Genomic DNA, 22,411 nt, shown 5'->3' on the forward strand with positions numbered 1-22,411 from the left:
TAACAGCAAGCACTAATAGATATACAGTAAAGAATGCATGTGTCTACATCGGTTTTTATGATGTCACTGAAAACCTCACATCTCCCACTCCTGTGGTGCGAACTTTTGTGAGCAGCCTGCAGATAGTCCTGGCTTGACTGAAGACAAAATAGACAGCACTGCCTTGACACAAAAATAGTTCCTTAAAAATAGACCCATCGATGCCACCATTAGCTTTAGTCTTACGATTTGTGAGCCAAACTATTGTATCATGATGCTTAACAGTCAATACAAGGATAGTGTAGTTGGAGAATGGAGTCAAACGGCTTCTGTCAATATTTCCCAAAGAGAGTCTAAAACTGAAATGGAAAGATCAATACAGAGTGAAGGAAATCCTTGGCTTATAGCCTCTTTTGAACCTGCCAATGAAGCTCAATTTCTGACAGATAATTTTTTTATTTCATAAAAACAAAGCACAGCACACGCCATACATGTTACAGAAAACATCTCTGTCATAAAGAAGTATTTCACTTATGGCATTTATACCAAATATACTTAATAATGCAAGGCCTTTACTTACTGTTATTCTATTAGACTACAGCATTTATGGCAGAATCCCATAGGCAATGCAGGTTCAATCAATTGTCCTTAAGACAGAAAATAGGGTGGACCATGCTATATAAGGGAGTACGGGTCAGAATTAATTCATTTTAGCAAAGGAAAATACATCTTGCATTTTGAGAAAACAAAGCCGGCAAACAGTTTCAGCCCATTGTGCAGTATGTTTGCTGTGACAGAGAGATGTAACATAGGCAACATGATGATGAACACAGGACACACCCCCAACACTAAAAATGAATCAAATAATCCTCTCTTAATTAATGAGATATCAGTAAAATAACCATTTGGGCTTCATCATATACATTTGTTACGGCACAACAATCACATCCTTTTCAAAGTAATCACACCCCATGTCATAGTTATAGGTTTAAGTATTTATGTCTGTATATTATATCTGTACATGACAGCAAGATCTTTGTCAACAATCTTCTGTCAGCATAGAAAGCTAAGAACATCATGGTCCTCATTAAAGCACGTCGCCATAGTTACATATTGACATGTACATATGGTAAGTCTGATCACGTGGCCACATCACCTTTTCTGTCCCTTTATTAGTAGCCCACTCTTAAAAAGTCCTAGGCATATTTAGGCACTGAGCATGTCCCTGAGGTCTAAGCACTGGCCCGTGCTGCCTGCTGCGCCTGCCTTCTCTCGTTGTAGTCATTGTACACTTCTAGGAACATGTCCTTGCATGATATGCGCGCCTTCAGTTGGAGCAGATGAGGAAGGAGCCGGCCATCTTGCGGTGGAGGGAGTAGGACTCCTCGGGTGGAGGGGTAAGGCGGTGGCGTAGCATCACAGGGACAAGGCTCTGGATGCGCGGGGTGGTGCTCTGGGTGCCAAAGTCAAAAGGCTCCACGGACGCAAAGGCTGGCCAAGGATCATCACCGCCTCCACATGGGCATCCTCATAGGCTGGTAGGGAGCATGGAGATACATTAAATGGCTATCTGTGTGCATAATAATCAAATGAAGGAATGTTTCAACACAGAAGCTAACAGCTGTAAAGTAGAACAGTAAACCATAACTGTAAGACTTTAAGCTGCTTTTGAGTGTGTACATCTGGAACAGCCTAAGGAAATGTTTGCTAGAGATGGTAGAAACTGTGTGCTTATATATTATGGAGCTATAATGTATACAATCTATGGTATATGCAATTATTTCACATCTCCAACTTAGAATAAATTGTGTTTTTTATGCATGCAACAAGTACTTTTCTCCATTTTCTGGCAAATTCCTCTATCCATTGCCCATTTTATATAACACTAGGATAAAGATGTCATTAAAAAAAAAAAAAAAAACACCCAGAAAGACCTCACTAGATGACACTTGGAGAGCATACAGTGTGCAGTTTGCCCAATACTAAAAAAAAAACTTACGACACAGCACTCACTCAAAAATTTATAATTCCTGACATTTACAAAGTAAGTACAGGGCTAAACACAGGGAAACTGATCAAGAACAGGGGGTGTAAGGACTGAGGTCGGGATGAGATAGGGCTGGGCAATATATTGATTTTATATCAATATCGTGATATGTGACAAGATATCGTCTTGATTTTGATATTGTAATATGACATATGTGTTGTCTTTCCTGGTTTTACAAGCTGCATTAAAGTAAACTGATGACATTTGCTGAACCTACCAGACTGCTCCAACTGTTCTATCGTTTGCCTTTACCCACTTAATTATATCCACATACTGATGATTATTTATAACAAATCTAATTGTGTAAATATTTGAGAAAGCAGCAATTGTCAAGCCTACAATATCTTACAATATCAATATCAAAGTATTTGGTCAAAAATATTGTGACATTAGATTTTTCCATATTGCCAGCCCTAGGATGAGATAGAAAAAAGGAGTAGACGGAGGAGGATAAGTCATATATAAATAAATGAGCACAGCCGCAAAGACCAAAATACTTTACCTTGGCTCGAAGCTGTCAGGAATTTCAGTTCCTTTGATTTGGAAAGAACAGTGGCTCGATCACCCACGGAAGCTGCATGCACCACCTGAAACACACACAGAGAGAGAGAGAGAGAGAGAGAGAGAGAGAGAGAGAGAGAGAGAGAGACAGACAGACAGACAGACAGACAGACAGACAGACAGACAGACAGACAGACAGACAGACAGACAGACAGACAGACAGACAGACAGACAGAGAAATCTTGTTGCATAAATCATGTTGTGTTTCACTGATGGGTGTCCTATCATTTAGATTCATCGTACCTGTATGTAGTCATCTGTGAATGCCTCTGGGTAGCCTCTGCACGCTCCAAAGTCCAACAGAACAACCTACAGACAAGATAAGAGTGTTACACATCTGCTGAACATGAGGATTTTTTCTGGTTGGTACAATTAAATATTTGGTTAACATGGCAACCATTTCTGTGTTAGACAATTCATTTAAAACTCTAATACCAGACTCCCATCACCTTGTTGGTGTCTGAGTTGTAGAAGAAGTTGGCCCAGTTTGGATCTGTCTGCATGAACCTGAACTCAAACACCTCCCTGAGACACAACTGGAGGATTCTGAAACAGATCTGGAGATGGGAGGAGAGGAAAGGAGAGGGTTGCGTTTACTGCCCTGCAGTTATTATCAGTATCATTTTAATGCTAAAGCTCTGGTACAGTGCACTGCCACACACTTGCCATGTCTAAAGATGGTGCATTACTGTAGGACAGGTCATGCTCCAAGTGCATAAATCTCAACTGTTAAACGCATATTTTTACAGTATAATTTGCTGCTGTCCTTTTCACTCTGTTTGAGATACTGCTGTATAATTTGCCAGCTAGTAACTTTTTTCTATAAGAGTTAATGAGCAAATCATCAACTCAGTTGTGCACTTGTCACATGATGCCATATAGGTCTCATGATGGCATATACCTTACAAATAAATAACAAATAAAAAGAAAAACAAATAAAAATCTGCTCCTTCTACTTGTTATAGGGTTTCAGCTCGAGCGTCCCACAATTAGGAGGTTCAGACTGGGGTGGTCTAGATCTTCCAGCTACTTTATGTTCTATGCAGCATTCATCTCCATTCTGCTATAGATTTTTTTTGTAAAATCTTTTGTAATGCCTAAAATGCCCAGAGAATTATAAAAACAATTTCATGACTTCCCAGACTCTTCATGTCTCCAGTGCACCATGGGATCCATGTACCTGTTGAGTCAACCCTTACCTGGTTCCTGGTCTCCTGGTCCAGGTCTACGCAGCGGTCAAGTGGGACTCCTTGGACAAGCTCCATGGCCAGCACCCTGCTGCCTGACAGCTCGTCAATCACCTCAGGGACTTGGAAAAACTCATTTCCCTCCAGCATGGACCTGGAGGCCACAAAAGATGTATGTAGGTATAAAGGATTTTTAAGGCCAATACCGATAAGAACATTTGGTTTATTAAAAATCCGACACACACACACACACACACACACACACCACACACACACACACACACACACACACACACACACACACCACACACACACACACACACACACACAACAACACACACACCACACACACACACACACACACACACCACACACACACACACAACACACACCACACACACACACACACACACACACCACACACCACACACACACACACAACAACACACACACACACACACACATACATACATAAATTCCTTTGAACAAACCCCCCCCCCCCAAAAACAGGGACCTTTGTAGAGCGTCCTCTGGTGGACAAACTATGCAACGCCAAAGCTCATAGAGTGGTTGACAGACTGTTTTTATTTTTTAAATATTCATCATTCATTCAAGAGATCTTAATCTCAATGTGACGGTAATGGCTTACAAGTGGGCTTCAGGGTAGGAGGCTTTATGGTTCAATAGGCCACAAAAAACTACCTGAACTTCTTGGCACACTCTGCTTCCCTCTTATAGTCACACTCCCACACCAGCTCCCTCTGAAGAACCTCTAAGCTGTTGTCTGCAAACAGACCTGTGAAAAAAAAAGAAAAGTCCCTCAGCAGGTAAAACTAAAGAAAACAACCAGACGCAGTCATCTTTAAACACATTAATGCAAAGTGTGGAAACAATTATCATGGTGTTTTTGGGACTGTAATGGTGAACATTACTTAATAAAACTAAAGCTATGGTAGTTTAATGTTCTTGACTGAAGTGTATAGTATTCAGTATAACAAGGAAACAAAAAACATCTCTATTAATGATGCAGACATCCTTATGCTGGCACTCAGTAACAACTGTGCCACTAGTGTTTTGACCTGCTACTAGAGCACCACCCCTTGGTCTGAAGTGAAAATGCTAGAATGAAAGAAAAACTAATTAATGGGAGAGCAATCTCCAGTCACCTCCCAATATAATGACAGGGGACGTTCAAAGAATAACAGCAAAAAACTTGAAATCTCCAGCTGTTTCAAGATACAAAATAGCCTAATTGCATTTATTATCCTCAATATGGAGTCATCATCAAACACACACAAATATTATAAAATGTAGTTTTTTACCTCCTGGCAGGACAACGCTCATTTTTAGGACTGACATCAGGTTGTTTATGTCACTGTGGATGCTCTCTGCAACTCCAGGGTACTGAGAGGAATATGGCGATAACAGACAAAATCAATGCAGACGGGACAGACAAAATCAATGCAGACGGACATTGATAGAGGTTACGCGGGAGACAGAAATAGATTGTGTATGAATACCTGGATCTTCATGGCGATCTCTCTTCCGTCTTTTAACACCCCATGATGCACCTGGCCTATGGAAGCTGCGGCAAACGGTTTGTCTTCAAAGGACAATAGCTTCTCTCGCCAGCTTGGCCCAAGGTCCTCCACGAGAACTTTCTACACAATCAGACCCATGCAAAAAAGGAAAAAGGAAAAAATAACTGCACCTGTGAACTGCCAAACTGATTAAAACAGACACTCTTTTGGGTAATCTTGTGTCAGAAACACACTCTGCAGCACTTTCCAATGAGGTTTGACACTATTCACTGCTAGTCCACAAATTGACTACGTGTCAGGGACAGGAGGAACTGTGCTACTTACATTCATTTGCCAGGCAGGCATGAAGTCTGCGCTCTGTCGAACCCTCTCAAAGATCCTCTGCAGTTGGGGGCTGATGAAGGAGTTGTCTGAAGAAAGATTTGTCAGGAGAAAAAAAAACAAAAAAACATTTTCACTGCCTAGAAATCCTCGTGCTGCGAGGACCTCTTAACAACATTTTGTAGCGAAGCCGTTGCTACAGTGCGTACCTTGAATGCTGAGCATCTGTCCGATCTTGAGTGCAGCCCCACGGACCTTGCACAGTGTGTTCACTATTCTCTCAGCATTGGCATCTGACAGGAGAGGCGAGTCTAACAAGGAATTCTTGTCTACAAAACAACACACACGAGTATTAGCAGTCATATTAGCAGCACAGCATACAGAAAACAATAGCATGAAGAGCAACAGGAGTAATTTGTCTTATTAAGTATCACATAGCAAGTGCTGCATGTAGATAGTTAAGCTCCAGCCCTTGCTAGCCAATTGTAAAAAGCAGCATGTAAAAACAGGGGCAGTAGTACTCTTAAACACTGTTCATTTAAAACATATTAAAGCTGTCTTTGAGTTCTTGTTAACAGCTTTGATTTAATGGCTGTCCAGGGCCTGGCAGGTGCTGACACATTTGAAACTTCTCCAGGGCCGACCAGCTGTCCATGTGTCTGCTGGATCTGTGCACTGGACCAAAAGCTTTTTTCACAGGATGGGAGGAGAAAAGCAAAGGAGAGGAGAATATCTTTACCTTCATGTTGTTTGCCTCCCAATGACTGTTTTGCCATTTCTGCAATTGCACCAATCCCAAGTCCCACTGCCAGGCCTGCAGCAGGGAGACAGAGACACAAGTGATTCTGAATTCAGGTACACTTAACAGATGTTTGTGGGAAGCATTGATTTAAAGGTCCCATGGCATGAGAATTTCACTTTATCAGATATTTTTTAACATTATTATGCATTCCCCCCGCCTGTCTATGGTCCCCCAGGGGCTAGCAATGATAATAAGTGTAAACCGAGCCCTGGGTATCCTGCTCTGCCTTTGAGAAAATGAAAGCTCAGATAGGCTGATCCGGAATCTTTCTCCTTATGAGGTCATAAGGGGCAAGGTTACCTTCCCTTTCTCTGCTTTGTCCCGCTCAGAGAATTTGGCCCACCCATGAGAGAGAGACATCATGGCTTTCAAACAAGCAAAGTGGCAGTTGGTCAAGGCCACACACCCACCCTCCACCTTGCTCCCTCTCTCCTCCTTAAAAACTACAGACTCAGAAAAGGCACATACTAAGGAAAGCTCATTGTGGGACTGGCTCTAGTGGCTGTAATTCTGCACCAAGGCTGAATTTCAGGAAAGAAACTTCCGATACAGTTTTAGGGGACCACAAAGATCTATAAAAGAGACTTCAGATACATTATTAGGGGACCAATAAGGTATATATAAAAAAAGGACTTCAGATACAGTATAAGGGGACCAAAAAGACCAATAGAAAAGCATCCAAAAGGCACCATGTCATGGGACCTTTAACACAGCTGCTGCTGCTAGTTAAAGGGTGAAATCATATTCCATGTCAAAAATCTTTTGCAAAACATTTTGATTTTAAAAGTTTTGACACTTGATAAATACAGATAAAAATCCTCCCTCAAAATCCTTTCTCCTTTCTTTGTAAATGCAGGGGTGCTTAATATAATATGTAAAGTATATAAAGTACATCGTTCTTACCCCCAAAATTAACCAGCCTGCTGATTCTTGTGGCGGGCACCTTCCTCTCTTTGGCCGGTCACTCAGCTGGGGAAAGACATACCAGATAATAACAAAATAAATGTATTTGAATCATTTTAAAAGTGTTTTTTGATTGTTGTTGATTAACTCTTGACTTGTGTGAACACAGAAACAAAAGGTAAAAATCTTCAGACAGATACCTTGAAAAACATCACAAAGGACAAACACACGGTTTATGAAACACACTACATAACATGAGTCTGCTACTCAAATATGGTCCTTGCACTTGTCTGTAGTTCATCTCCTGCAGGTACCACTAAGAAAATATAAATACAATACATTTACTCAGCTTGTGTGTGTATATACACATAATCTGAAATCAAAGTTAAATCAAGTCAGATCGAGTCCTTGAACCACCTTCTGTCTGACAGGTTTGATCAGGGCCTTCTTGGCCTCCATGGCTTTCTTGATGTCCTCAGGTGTAAGTCTGGTCACCACCGTGTCATGGATAGACCTGGGTGGTTGTAGTAACGGTGGAGGCCAGGGTTCGTGTGGAGGAAGCGAGCGCTCTGTCCCGGCCAGCCCGGTGCTGCAGAAGCTGCCCCTGGGGCAGGAGGAACTCCTGTGTAAGATAGAGTAGAGGGATTTATTGAATACATGATGTGAACATGAGAGAACAATAATGTGACTACTTTGCAGCTTTATCATGTTATAAAAAAAAAATATATATATATATATATATATATATATATATATATGACAAATGGAGAGATTTTTTAATACGCTCTCAAGTTTTACAGTTTTCGAGCACTTAAATATTCAAAGCCCAAATACTGAAAAACAAGTTAACACTCAAGTGTCAACAGGCTCACACAACCAACCTGGCGTCCTTCTAACCCATCAGCAAATGGCTGAGCGGCATTGTGTGGCACAGCTGGGCAAGATTACTTATACAGGTGTCAGTCATGTCGGCTGATCAGTTTAAAAAAATAAAAATAAAAAAATAAATAAAACCTACACAGGACACATCCCGATCGCGCTGCTCTGCTACTCCACGAGTGTGTGTCCAAGAATACAACCACACACACAATCCAACTTTCAGTAAAATACCACATTGTGGTTAAACTCAATCCCAGTCTTCGACGCCTCCTTCAAAACACTTAGTGGGTTTTCACTAAGACCAAAAAGTGGATCACATCACCCTAGTTTGGAAGTCTTTGCTCTGGCTTCCTGTCCCTCAAAGAATTGATTTCAAAATACTTTTGCTGGTTAATAAATCACTAAATGGTTTAGGTCCAATTTACATTTCTGATCTGCTGCTACATTATGAAAAACCCAGCCCTCTCAGGTCGTCTGGGACAGGTATGCTTTCTGTCCCCAGAGTCAGACCTAAAGAGGGGAAGCAGCATTCCATTTTTATGCTCCACATATCTGGAACAGAGTTCCAGAAAACTGCAGGTCCCCCGCAACTCTCAGTTCTTGTAAATCAACGCTGAAGACCTTTCTTTTTGATGCTGCCTTTCTTTAAATAATTGTTCATTACTTATACTGCACTATAACTTTTATTCTAATATTTTATTGGTTTTTAATTTTGTAATTGTTTTTAACTGCTCTTATTTATTTTTATTTATTTATTAAAAGGGGACAATACATATTAATGAAATTTTCACAAATGTATATATGCCAGATTGTAGCCTTAGGGCTAATTTCCATCTGCAGACCCCCTGGCAGGTTGATGGTACACAAAAAATAATAAATGCATACAAATACGCTATACACAGGCTAAATACAGAGAAACAAGGACAAGAACAGTGATCACATCAGAACAGACAGTAACAAGAAGAATGTTTCTTGAAAAATTCTTTAACGTTTTATGTGAAGCACTTTGAATTGCCCTGTTGCTGAAATGGGCTCTACAAATAAGCTGCCTCGCCTTAATCGGTCAGCCTGACCCGTGGCTGTTACCTCACCTTGTCAGTCACAATACCTGATCCCTCACCTTTTTCACAAAGTGAAAATAATAAGGATACATTTAAATTCTATACATGCTATCAGGTTTGTATTATTGACGTTATTTTCCAAGGCCTGAAGATGCTCTGATGATGTAAAAATGTTTTCCAAAAAAATGCATATTTTATACTTGATGAATATAAATTGTGTTTTGGATGCATTTATTGATGTAATTTAACTCAATTTTCAAAACAATCTTTACAACAATCAATGCAAAAGGACTAATGCAGTTAAAATATTCCTATACAAAAAAACAAAACAAAAAAACTGGTGCCACATACTTTGTGTATGTCACTTCCTGTGCAGGTTAAGAAGCTGGTACTGACAGTACCTGATGGCATCTCTGCTCCAACTTCTGTCTGGCTTTGCTCCGGAGCATCAGGGTGGAACTCGGACCCCGTTGCCCATTTGGCTGCTTCTTCAGGGTCTATAGTCTCCCAACCCTCTGCGTCCGGGAACACATCCTCTTTATTGACTGTTGTTAGAGACACAGCAGAGATGGACAAGTAAGTCAGCCAAATAGTAACTATTTGCACATATAACTGGGCTGCAATTGTATTATCAATGAATCTATCACTTCTTCTTTTCATTATTTCATTTATAATTCCCTGAGCAGTTATTATAAAATGCCCATCACAAGTTCCCGAGCCCATAGTGATGGATTCAGGAATCCTACCGCATTGTTGCCACCCATAAAAGTGCCCACCAGTCCTTCCACCACATCTGAGCAACTTTGACTGCTGCTCCCACTGAGGAGTTGCAGGTCATTAATCTGAGCTGTTCCCTGGGTGGTGACCAGGGCAGACCCTACTTTACCTGCCCCACGGAGCACCTGCAGGACTTCTGATAGCATGACTTCACACAGAGAGGTAGAGAGATAGGAGAGAAGCAAGTTAGGCTTACTTACATTCTGTTAAAAAAAAAAAAAAAGCACCAGACACAATCTCACCCCAAATTAGAAAAGAATTGCAAGTTAAGGGTGTTTGTAACGTGACAGACCAATAGTTTAACCTTGGATGTGAATGCTACACGTTACTGTCAAGACATGTGTCACACGTGTCCCAGCAGTAACGGTGCACCAGTGACCTGCAGACTTGTAAAGACAAATTTCACATTTACAGAATTAAAGACAAAACAATTACATAGCCTACTCTTGGCTACGCTAATTAGCTGGCTAGTCAGGTTTAACGTCAGTAACGTTAGCTGCTGACTGAAGCTTGAAATTACAACAAGCTAGCTAAATCAAAATACTTACGCACAAGATGTATTCTTCCACATTAACAAAGGTATTGAATGAAACATGCTCCTTTTAATAATTTAAGTCACTCACTTCTACCGAAGCAGCGTTATCCAGATTTCCTCAGCGAATGACTATCCTACCACTGCCCACTGTGGTAGGGTTTTGCAACGATTTAACACCCGGAAGTTCAAATTCAAGTGACTTGACGGGGACCAACCACAGGCCGACTTTTCATAGGAAGGCAGATCCATATGTGAAGGGAGGAGGGATGCTTTTTTTAACCAATAGCAGTGCACCTTACCAGATGATGGACGTCTAAAAAAGCATGTTTCGGCTAATTACGATCAACACAAGGCGGGCTTCAAAAGGAACAACGTCCAATGAGAATCAAGGGGATGTCAACGTTTTGGAGGATGCTTACTAATATGCCTACATGCACGTGCTTACACCATTATTGTGGAGTCCAGACTCGGAGGAGTTGTATTTCTGTGTGGGGCTGTGACGCAGAAGAGGATGCTGTGATTAGCATCCTGAACAACGTACGTCTATCACCAACCTCTCCATGACATTCTGGTTGCGAAGAGGTGAGGGTCCTCTGGACTTACTGTAACACTTTTTATAACTCTGGCAAAGTGCAATATCTTTTGTAGGATTTATAATAACCTCCATTTTGCATATCCAATCTGCACACTGTATGCATGCACGTGTAAAGGGCATATTTCTTTGTTTACTTTTCTGATGGTAAAGAAAAAGTTTTTTAAAAAGAAGATTTGACTTGTGCAATGAATGTCAGTAAGTCTACACGAGAAATATTACAGAGGGATGGACGCCTTAACACACTGGACTGAGAAGCATGCTGTTCTAAGCTTTTGCTTTTGTCCAGCCCATTCAAACGTGCACATATACTGACCGCCACGACACATAGGCCTTCTGTATTTCTCTACCATTGCCATGTAACGGTGTTGTAACGTGTACTATGCAATGTGAAAAATCGTTCACTTGTGTTTCATTTCTAACACACAGGCACCTACATGTTTTGGAAGAAATGACACATAATGATCCATGTTGGCAAACTGTCTCATGGCAGCTAATAGACCATAAATAACATGTTTATAGAATTCAAACAAGAGTATAAAATTGTCACAACATTGTTAATATCAACAGCGGAAAAGATGAGATGCCAAATAACAATCGAAGCGTACATGGTGAAATAATGAAACGCTTCATCGGGCCAAAAAGACCAGTGTATCATAGATGGAGAATGGTACTTTGGACTATAATCCCTGAGCATTGCGCTTATTATTTATACTTATTAAATACAACTATACAACAACTAAAACTGATTTAATGGCAATAGATCTGCAAATGTACCTTATAGGTGTATGGATTTTTCCACCTGTCTTTGACACAGTGACCTTTTGATGTAGCGCTTTGTGGTCCTGTGTAGTGAGTGTAGGGGGAACAGGAGGCAGTAGAGGGAGGGAGCTGTGCAGACGCCATATATGGGCACACCACCGACTCTGCATTGCTATTGGCTGTGGGCCTTATGCAGCTGCTTGTCAACAAGATGGCCTTCCTCCTCCTGTCGTTTTGACACTGATTATTTTGGTATCCCCGAGAACATACCGTAAAAGCTTGTGTCACTTCTAAATAGATAGTGGGAGAGCGACTGCTTAGAGTCCTAACAAGGCGTACGGTCAGATAGACTTTGTTCAGAGGACTGACAGGCACACAAGCCTCGATAGCAACCACCAACAAGACAAGGTTGATTATTGAAAGTAGCTGCTGGCTAATGTCGATGTTAGCCAGCGAGTGAGCTAGCTAGCTTAGCTACGTGGACACGAATAGTTATCTCGTGTCACCTGCATTTTACTAGAAGAACTGGTTTATTTAGAGGGAAATACAGTGTGAAACACTTGTCATCGACCGTATACAAGTCAAGAAGGTGTTGTGGAGAGGAACACTGCTACGGTGAGTAAGCTAGCTAAATACAACGTTATGTTTTTTTATTTTGTTAGCCTGCTAGCAAGCTCTGTCATGTTATTATGCAGGTAAGTTGTGCTATGCAGTTAGCCAGCTCGTTAGCTAATGACGGGTTTATTTACGGTTTGCAACAACCCATTAATAAACCAGTGAAGTCACTGGAAGCTTAGCTAGCTGATTGGGGTCTAGTTAATGTTAAATATTAATAGAGTGAAAGACATACTAGCTAGGTCTTACTCATAGACAAGGCGCTGGACATTTTACCAGGATGTTAAGCTACGTTACGTTCCATCAAATGTTCAAAGGTGATTGCTAGAATCAAGGCAAGGTAACTTTGTTTATGTAGCAAATTTCAGCAACTAGTCAATTCAGGCCAACTAAAGTACTATACAAAAAACATTAAAGCGCAATTATAAAACAATAAAAACATTAATTAAAAAAAAGAAAATAACAGCAAGTTAAAATAGAATAAACTATCCGAGAGTTACAGTGCAGGGTAGGAAATTAACTATTATTTGATTTAATAAAAAGCTGTCTCTAACATAAAACTTATTTGCCTTTTATTCAAAAGAACAGAGTTGCAGCAGACTAGTGCTGGGAAAACTATTGATTGTGATATGAGACAGGATATCGTCTTATATTTTGGATATTAATATGGAACAAGTTTGTCTTTCCTGGTTTTACAGTAAAGTAACGTAATTTACTGACCTTTTACTAGACTGTTCTGATTATTTATCAAGAATCTCAACCCCAAGTAAATCAATATTGATATTGAGGTATTTGGTCAAAGGTATTATATTTGATATTCTCAGTGTCATCCAGCCCTTCAGTGGCTCAGTGTATAGCAGGTGCCTGCCAATCGAAGGTCGGTGGTTAAATCCCTGGACTCCCATGTTGAAGTATCCTTGGGCAAGACACTGAATCCCGAGTTTACCCCAATGCTGCGCATTAGAGTGAAAATGTGTGCGAGTGTTAATCTGATGAGTAGGTGGCACCTTGTATGGCAGCCAGTGTATGAATGTGTGTGAATGATGAGCTCTTTGAGTAGTTGAGTTGCTTTATAAATAGTCCACTTACATGTACATTCAGCGGACCTGCAGTTTTCTGGTAGTTTTTCCCCAGTAGGAGATGGTCCCTACATAAAAAACTGAATTCCATGTTTACTTCAGACTTGGGAACAGAAAGCAGACCTGTCCCAGATGACCTGAGTGGTCTGGATGGTTCAAAATGTAGCAGAAGATCAGAGATGTATTTTGGCCTAAACCATTCAGTGCTTTTGGACCAACAGTATATTTTGAAATACATTCTTTGGGAGAGAGGAAGCCAGTGAAAAGAGCTCAGAACTGGAGTGATGTGATCCACTTTCTTCGTCTTAGTTAAGACCCCAGCAGCAGCGTTCTGAATCAGCTACAGCTGTAGCTGTCTAATCCATTTTTTTTTAAGAAGACTTGAAAAGACACCGTTACAGTAGTTGAGTATACTGAAGATAAAATCATGGATTCAGGTTTTTCCATGAAAAATGAACAATCAGATGAGTATTGTGGCTGTTATTTTTTGTTGTCTGTGATGCCACACTTGTTGGTTATCATTGGAGAAGTTAAATTAATTTCAGCCAGTTTTGTAAGGTTATAACATAAATAGAACAAGGATAAGTAATAGACAATTTACTTGCAGGCCTGCGTTTTTGACTAAGAAATTTGAATCATAGTAAGGACTACATATTGAGTGTTTTGATAATGCAAACGCAAACAAACTTATCAATGCATTATATGGCACAACTTGGTTGGTGTAAAGAGATGATTAAAAATGGATAAGCCAAGATGAACAAGTCTAAATCTGTTTTGGGGAAAGTAGCATGTTACGATCTCACATTATTGTTGCAATATGTGTTTTCCAGTGGGACATTGAGTGTTGCACCGGGGAACAGTTTATTGCAACAATAACGTAAGATTTATAATATGTACTGTCCCCGAAACAGATTTTACTCTTGACTTGTTCATCCTGGCTTATCTATTAGTATAAAATTATTAGTTTTGTGGGCTCAAATTAGCCCATTTCCACAGAGTACTGACGGATGTGATATTAGGGCTGCTCGATTATGGAACAAATTATAATCATGATTATTTTGGTCAATATTGAAATCATGATTGTTAAATTACTATTGACTTGTATTTGATATTCCTATTGACACTCCAATTATTGAACCAAAAAAACAGTGAAAAAATTAAATCGATCAACAATGAAAACGACTAGAATTTTTTTAATTCACTTTTCCATTTGGACAGTTTCTTTACATTCAGAACACAAGACAAAATGAGTTTACTTGCAAAACCTCATGTGCAAAGTAATAGTTTTTCAATCATTCTGTCTTTGTGATCATTAGGAGCCGAAACTGTTACACTTTCAATTAATTGCACAGCCCTATGTGATGTTGTTAGAAAATACATGATTTGCCCTTTTATTTTTAGATGTTCAAAGAGATATACACTGTGTTGACAAACTGGCCTTTAGGATTGTAGTATCAAAGCTCGCAATAAAGTCTAACTTGTAACGATGTTATAGCACAGATGACATCGATGCTCAGACGAACACACAGACGGCTCTGTCGGTCAGTCAGCCACTCTTCCTAGGTGTCCTCTCAATGTATTGTTCCTGAGCAGACGAGGGATGCACTCAGCTCTATTCTGTTGACAGTTTGCAGCAAAGCTTCTGCTGGCTGTGCTATTGTTGCATTGTCTTCACAGACCCCCTATGCAGAGGGGGAGATTGAGCTAAGACATTTTGGCATGCTTCTGTATTATCATTCGTCAGCTGTCTTTCTGGCTGTAAAGCTCTGAAAAAGAGTGAAGGAATAGCTGGAGGATAGCATGAGGGGCTGAGTTTGGAGTTTTCTGTTCATCAGGCAGACTTTTTTCCAAGGGTGCCTTAGACTTATGAGCCAAACTTAAGTCAGAAGCTTTGAAATCTGTGCTCCTTTAGCTAATCAAACCTGTTAAATCTTAAATTAGCATTTAATGGGGATGTGGTACACTTTATGTACTGAACTGCACACACCTACCACAGTGAAAGCCTTATCCTGGTACATGCCAAACTGCTCCTAATTATAAAGGGAAATGACCCAGTCCAACAGAAATTTAGTTTCAATGTAATGTGACAAAACCTGCCAATCTCTCACTATAAAAAACAGCAGGATAGTCATTTGTGGAAACATCAGTACCTTTTTTTTTTTTTTTAATGTGCAGCTATGTAGTCAGTATTGTCTATTTGTATTGTGTAACAGTGTGTAAGCCATTTTTGTAATTATTATGTTTTAAACATAATCAAAATCTTCCAGACAGAAAAGGAATTATGTACTCTGTATTATTGAGATATTGTACAAGTGTCTGGTCTTGTCCACTTAACACTGCCCTTTTTTCATTTTAAACACACATCTCTGTAATATGATTTGACCTATTCAACCAGTATACTTTCTGTTATGAAAGCTCAGTAGCACCATCACTGCATACTCTGATACAGTAGCTAGGTTACATGTCCTAACTCCTGCCTACATTTAGAACCGCATAGTTCTGTACGTTTGTGGAAAATCATCATTTTCTTTTGACAGTTAATTGTCAAACAGTCGACTGGGTACATAATATAATAATAATAATAATGCTGCAGTTCCTGGCACTGTAGTGTTGCTGTGGTATTGCTGGCTGCCAATGGCAATGGACAGGATTTGAAGGATTAGGTTGATGCAGAAAGCTTAAAACCAAAACAATTTGCATTTATCTTTTTAGTTGTTCTGTTTTTGTTTACCTGCAAGTTTCTTATTTACAGTTGATATTTTTTTTCTTAAGATAATTTTTGGGGTCATTTTTCGGCCTTGACGAGGACAGCTGAATAAATGAAAGAGGGGGGGAGAGAAGGGGAATGAAATGCCGCAAAGGGCCCAAGGTCAGAGTCGAACCCCTGCCCGCTGCGTCGAGGAGTAAAACACTAGGGGCGCCCGGATGGCTCGGTTGGTAGAGCAGGCGCCGATATTTAGAGTTTTACTCCTTGACAGAATTGATTTTTAATTTGTTTATATTGTCAGATGAGGACTGGGTCACGTGACAGTGATATAACTAACAGATGTATCCTGGGATTCATTCAAAGCTTTGTTTGCAAAAGTAATACATAAATACATTTTTAAATTTGACTGAAAGAGACAATTATGTTTATTGAAATATTTCTGAGACAATTAATTGTATAGCAGAATTTGGAATTGTTACAGCTCTATGTCCAGTCACAACAGAAATGATCTCAGGACACCTCAGGCGGACCCTGGCTCTCGGTGGGTGGCCTTCTTCTTTGACGGTTGGGGGGGGGAGACAGATATACAGAAATCTGACAACAGAAACAGAAAATTATGCAATGATGACAGCAGCAGTAAATTGTGTTAAGTGTCTTAAAACATACTATAAATACAGAGCTCCAGCTCATTATAAATAAAGTTGACAGAATGAGTTTTAACCTGCTGAGAATAGCAGTAACCTGGCTGTGACTATCCCACTCCTTGCCGAAAAGTTGGCTGTACTGTACACTTTTGTTGCTTGCTAACCCACAGAGGAGGAGAGAAAATGCTAGTGTTGACGCATGTCATTTTTAGATTTCGATTATTTTATGTGTTGTGTGGTGTGTGTGTGTGTGTGTGTGTGTGTGTGTGTGGTGTGTGTGTGTGTGTGCGCGCACGCGTGTGTGCGCGCACGCGTGTGTGCGCAGTCTCTCTTCTGGCCCCTCTTATAATACCATCCATCTGTTATAGAGACGGATTGCATGATGCAGTGAAGGGGAAAAAGGAGGTAGAGAATCAAAGTGGTTGAGGAGAGAGAGAGTCATAAGTAGTTGTGGAGAGAAGGCGGGGGGGGGGGACAAAAGAGATAAAAGGGTTCACCAATTGTTTGTTTTTTGCAATGGTGTAATCTGCCTGCTCTTAGCTGAGTTGTTGCTGTGTGATTATTGAGGAAGTATTTGAATTGGTTCACCACACTGTGGGGCGGTGTTTGCTTTTTGCACCTCTCTGAGCCATACCATAGTAACTACCCATTCAGCGTCAGGCAGAGAAACAACACCTGTTTAAAGCCTGTGGATTGAAGAAGTCAAGTGGCTAAAATGGAAAGCAGACTACTGTGTCGTCAAGAGAAACAAATGTATTTGCAAAATAAGCACTTCAACTTGGTTAGGTAAAAAAATAGTTTGAGCTCTGGCTGTGGGAATTTCAAGTGCTGCAATACTATACTAGCTTGTATTGTCCACTAAAACACACCCTGCTTGAACTTGTATTGGCATTATTCCTAGCTGTAACACCTGAAAATGCTTTTCACAGTACATGTGCTGTTGAAGCCAATTTTATTTTACGCTATTGCTATTTCTTGTAGATATTCATCAAGCTGAGCCATTCCTAATTGTTGGTTACCTGCCAGCAATGCAGACAACTTTTGTCAAGTTGCTACCACACCCCAACCAGTGCCAGGCAATCTGTAAATATAACGCTGCATAAGAAGACGAGTTAGTCAAAGATACTGTACATGACAAGTTTTCTTTTGAAATTCTCACTAGAGATTTGGGGATCTGTAGAGGTTAAGAGTGACACAACAGAAAGATAGGATTGAATTGTTTGTTGCCATTTATTGTGGAAGTAAAAGACTTGATGCATTCATTTTGTCCATATACATATAGGTTAAATAAATTTCAAATCAATACTAATATAACCTTTATCACCTTTATTTCCTCTGGAGGTTGTGCACGTCAACACATGGTCTGACACTCTTGTTAACAAAAGAATTGAACAAAATTGTTCAAGATGTTGTATATTAACCTGGGAGTGAGGATGTTGTAAGTATCATCATTCATACCATCATAATTTTTCATTATAGCCGGTGATGTGTTTTTTTTGGCTTTTGTCTGGACCAGCAAAGCTGTAATATTAATGTGCAATGGTCAGTGGGAAATTGCACAGAGTAGTTTTAGTTAAAACTTATATGAAAAATGAGCGTCCAGTTTAAGTCTGAGTTTAAAAAATATTATGTTAAAGGGTAACCTTAAAGCAAGCAGGTCAGCACTGAGAGAGGGTGTAACTGTGTGTTTAAGCTGTTCTGGGATGCAGAGGAGGCCTTCAGATCAAGATCAAGTTGGCTCATGTTTGAGCCAAACATATTGCTTCATTGCCACTTGTTCCTCTCCTTAAGTACGCCGGCACGTTCCTGGCAGCCCAACAGCTGGCATAGCTGCGGAAGCACGCTGGTTGGACTAAAGGCTACGCCCCACCCCCTAGCCTGTAGCATAGGCTCTTTGGCAGGGAGAAAGGAGTGAGGCGGGTAGGACAGCTACAGCAGTCTCACTACTACCCACCCTTTGCCTGTTTGCTAAAAATAGGTCCAGCATATGCCTGCATGCTCCTCCCTGTGTGCCTCCTATTAAGCAAGTCCTCTTTGAAGCACTGAGATGCAGGAGAGGAGCCGAGGGAAAGAGAAGAGAGTCCATTTGGAGCTTTGTGTTCCATCTTTCATCCCTTTCATCTGCAGGCTGCACACACCAAACCTGAAATGGAATCCCTTTAATTTGATTTGAAGGCTCCAAAGTGGGGAGATGATCATAGTACAATGTTGCAAATTGAGTTTGGCCAAAGGAAGAGGCAGGCAAGTTGTGACTAGTTCAGTTAATAGTAGAGATGCACCGATTACAACTTTCTAGGCCACTTCCTATTTTTCTTTACGTTTGGCCTGCCGGTACCAATTTTAGCCGATTTCCATTTCATATTTTCTAACCACTTTAAGCACACACAAATATATATTTTTTTCTTTAAAAGTACATTTTGCATAGAACATTTTGAACAGATAATTGATGGTGATGATCTAAAGCTTTATCTCTTATCTGTCCCTTTTCTATTTAATGCAGGTTGTGTTGCTGTGTTGTTATGCCAGACAGTGCCCATCAGGATGGCACTGTGACAGGGAGCCGACAATGAGAACTCTGGCTCTGGGTGTTTGCTGGCCAGCATAGATGCAGATATGCCCCGGGGGTCCGCGTCGTGATGGACCGAGATACTTCTCCCACATCCGCCTGTGGTGCCCACGCCCTTTGGCACCTACTCCCAGAACAAAGCTAGGAGCCCAGGCTCAGGGGGCAGTGGGGGAGGCGGCGGTGGTGGGACCGGGGCCCCCTCCCTCTGCAAGGCTGAGCCCTCTCCAGCTGCCAGAAGGACTGTGGATGGAAGTGAGAGATGGAGGGATGATAGTGGGTGTGCAGGAGGAGAATGCAGAAGAGGAGGATGTGGGCTCAGAGAACACTCCACCCGAACCTGAGCTTGCCCCAGCTCCCTGACGCAGAGCCAGGCCTCTCCACCTTCTTCAGCCCCTTCCTCACCACCCTCTTCCGGGTCCCAGATGGAAGATGGACGCGTGTTGTTAGACACTGGTATGTCATTAAGCCAGGCAACACCAAGGAGAAGATAGCATTCTTTGTTGCACACCAGTTCAGTGGAGCAGGCCAGCCCAGACCCAGTGCTATGAAGGTAAAGAGCTAAAACATAATGAGCATTTTAAAGTTTTTGTTTGATTTGGTTAATTTTTTAACTAAATAGAAATGATGTTCCTTTTCTGCAGGTTAAAGGTAACTGGGCAACTGACTGCAGTAAAGCCAAAAGGCGAAGAAGATGCTCATCCTATGACCCTCCAACACGCTCCCAAGCCTCAGAGCCAAACCTCAGCCATGACCCCTCCCTTGCGCCTCCTATCCCTGATGAGCCACCTTTAGGAGGAGTGAATGAGACAGACCTGCTGTCGGTGGCAGAAATGGTTGCCTTGGTGAGCGGAGGACAGCCATGGCCCTCCAAGGAATTGTGGCTGTTCATGGAATCAAACACCACACAGCCCCCTAATACCACTCACAGTCAGGGCCTTACCCCACACCAGCACACTCTACTCCAGGGCACAGTGTCAGACCCTACTCCTATTGTGTTTGTGTCAGACAGTTCAAATGGCCAGCCTTCCAAAAGGACCAGGATTCATCATCTCCCATCCAGATAGACCAGGAGCTGGAAGAGCAGCAGGAGTCATTGAGGGTAGCCCAGGCCATAGCACACTTTGAATCCCAGAACCAGGAGAATCGGTTCCATCTGGGCGTTGGTCCTGAAACGGACTCTTCTAATCAAGACCGAGAACGGGAGCATAAAAGAGGAGGGGAATCTGGTATTGTAACCCCTCCTCCACCCCCTAGTCACAGTCATGGTGAGGTTAGAATAGCTTTCAGAGTGTCAAATGGACCACGGTCTCAGTTGGAGCCAGCTGGCAGGTCACGCTGTATGTTTATGAGCTGTGGTGGCGGGGGTAACCAGGCAGCGGCCAGGGCCAAAGAGAAAATCACCTGTGACCTCTACCAGCTTGTCAGCCCCTCATCTAGAGACCCCAGTAGTCTGTTGCTTGCCGCCACAACTGCTGCCCCCAAACCAGATGGAGACCTCCATCACCCAGACAGGCAGGCCTGTGGCAGCCCAGACCCAACCCAGGAGGAGAAGAAAGTTGTGGGTAGGAGCGAGTGACTGGCTTCCATGTGGAGGTGGTGGTGACAGGTGCTGTGGACCAATGTGTGTTTTATGGCAAAGACAGTACAGAGAATGTACAGGAGGAACGGTGTGCTTCGCTATGCCTAGTGGTGGGGGTGTAGGGAGCTCCACTGACCCTTCATCAGATGATCCCCTCCTGGACAACTCTTCTTCCTTCAGCCCCCGCGGGGCCCAGAGGAGGATGTAAAAGGAACGGGCACTAGCAGGGGTCTGGAAATTTGCTCTTTGGACTGTGCCAACAACAAACGGCCTGTGGCAGGGGGCTCAGGGGAGCGGGCAACTCGACCAGATTCTCCCAGCATTGGGGAGGACTGTTCAGATCCTTCACTGTGTCGTCTCTACCGCCACGTGTCCCATGACTTCCTGGAGATCCGCTTTCAGATTCAGCGCCTCCTTGAGCCGCGCCAGTACATGCTGCTGCTGCCTGATCACATCATGGTCAACATCTTCAGCTACCTGCCGACACGCTCACTGGCAGCCCTTAAGTGCACCTGCCACTACTTCAAGGTGTGATTGAGACATATGGGTGCGGCAGTGGACTCACGCTGGAATCAAGACCCTCTCTACAGGGATGAACCCTGCAAGCAGTGTAAGCGACAATATGAGCGTGGGGACGTTCCTTGTGCCGATGGCACCCCAAACCTTACCACCACGACCTGCCTTATGGACGTTCCTACTGGATGTGCTGCCGGGCGAACAGACAAGGACACACCGGGCTGCCGTGTTGGGCTCCATGATAACAACTGGGTACAGCAGCGCTGCTGATGCTCGCAGCCCATTCGCACCAAGAGGGAGGACAGGAGGGAGGAGGCCAGGTAGAGAGGAAGGAGTACACCTCTCACATACCAACTCTCGTCTCCTCCTGCTTACCTCGTTCTTGTTCCCTCTCATTTCTGTTTAGAGAACAAACAGGACAAAATAGGATTACAAGGAAGAATCAGCACTCCAGGACTGTTTGTTTTTCTTTGCTCAGCACTCCTTCTCGTACTTGCCTTCAGTGGAGGGAAGTTGAGCGATAAAGAAGGAAGAGAGATGTGTCACTCTCCTTGCCTTTTTTCAAACCCTACAGAATCCCTCTCTCCTACTGTTCTCCAGAGTGGCACTTTAAAAAGTTTGCATACCAGGGTGGGGTCCCCTCCTGCTGCTGTCAGTCAGCCCTTTCTGTCCCTCTTATTTCATTTCGGGTTTCTTCTAACTCTGTACAAGGTAATTGCATGTGAAAACTTTGCAGTGTAATTTGATTGAGATTAGCA

The 22,411-nt window shown here is 42.0% G+C and overlaps 2 pseudogenes; one reads left to right on the top strand and one right to left on the bottom strand.

The window, feature by feature from the left end:
• Nucleotides 1-1,306: 1,306 nt before the first annotated feature.
• Nucleotides 1,307-10,204, bottom strand: LOC116685214 (atypical kinase COQ8B, mitochondrial-like; annotated as a pseudogene).
• A 9,393-nt stretch (nucleotides 10,205-19,597) lies between these two features.
• LOC116685213 (F-box only protein 46-like) lies at nucleotides 19,598-22,226 on the top strand (annotated as a pseudogene).
• The last annotated feature ends 185 nt before the right edge of the window (nucleotides 22,227-22,411 follow it).

This window comes from Etheostoma spectabile, unplaced genomic scaffold, assembly GCF_008692095.1.
Source record: "Etheostoma spectabile isolate EspeVRDwgs_2016 unplaced genomic scaffold, UIUC_Espe_1.0 scaffold00569644, whole genome shotgun sequence".
Classification (NCBI taxonomy): Eukaryota; Metazoa; Chordata; class Actinopteri; order Perciformes; family Percidae; genus Etheostoma; species Etheostoma spectabile.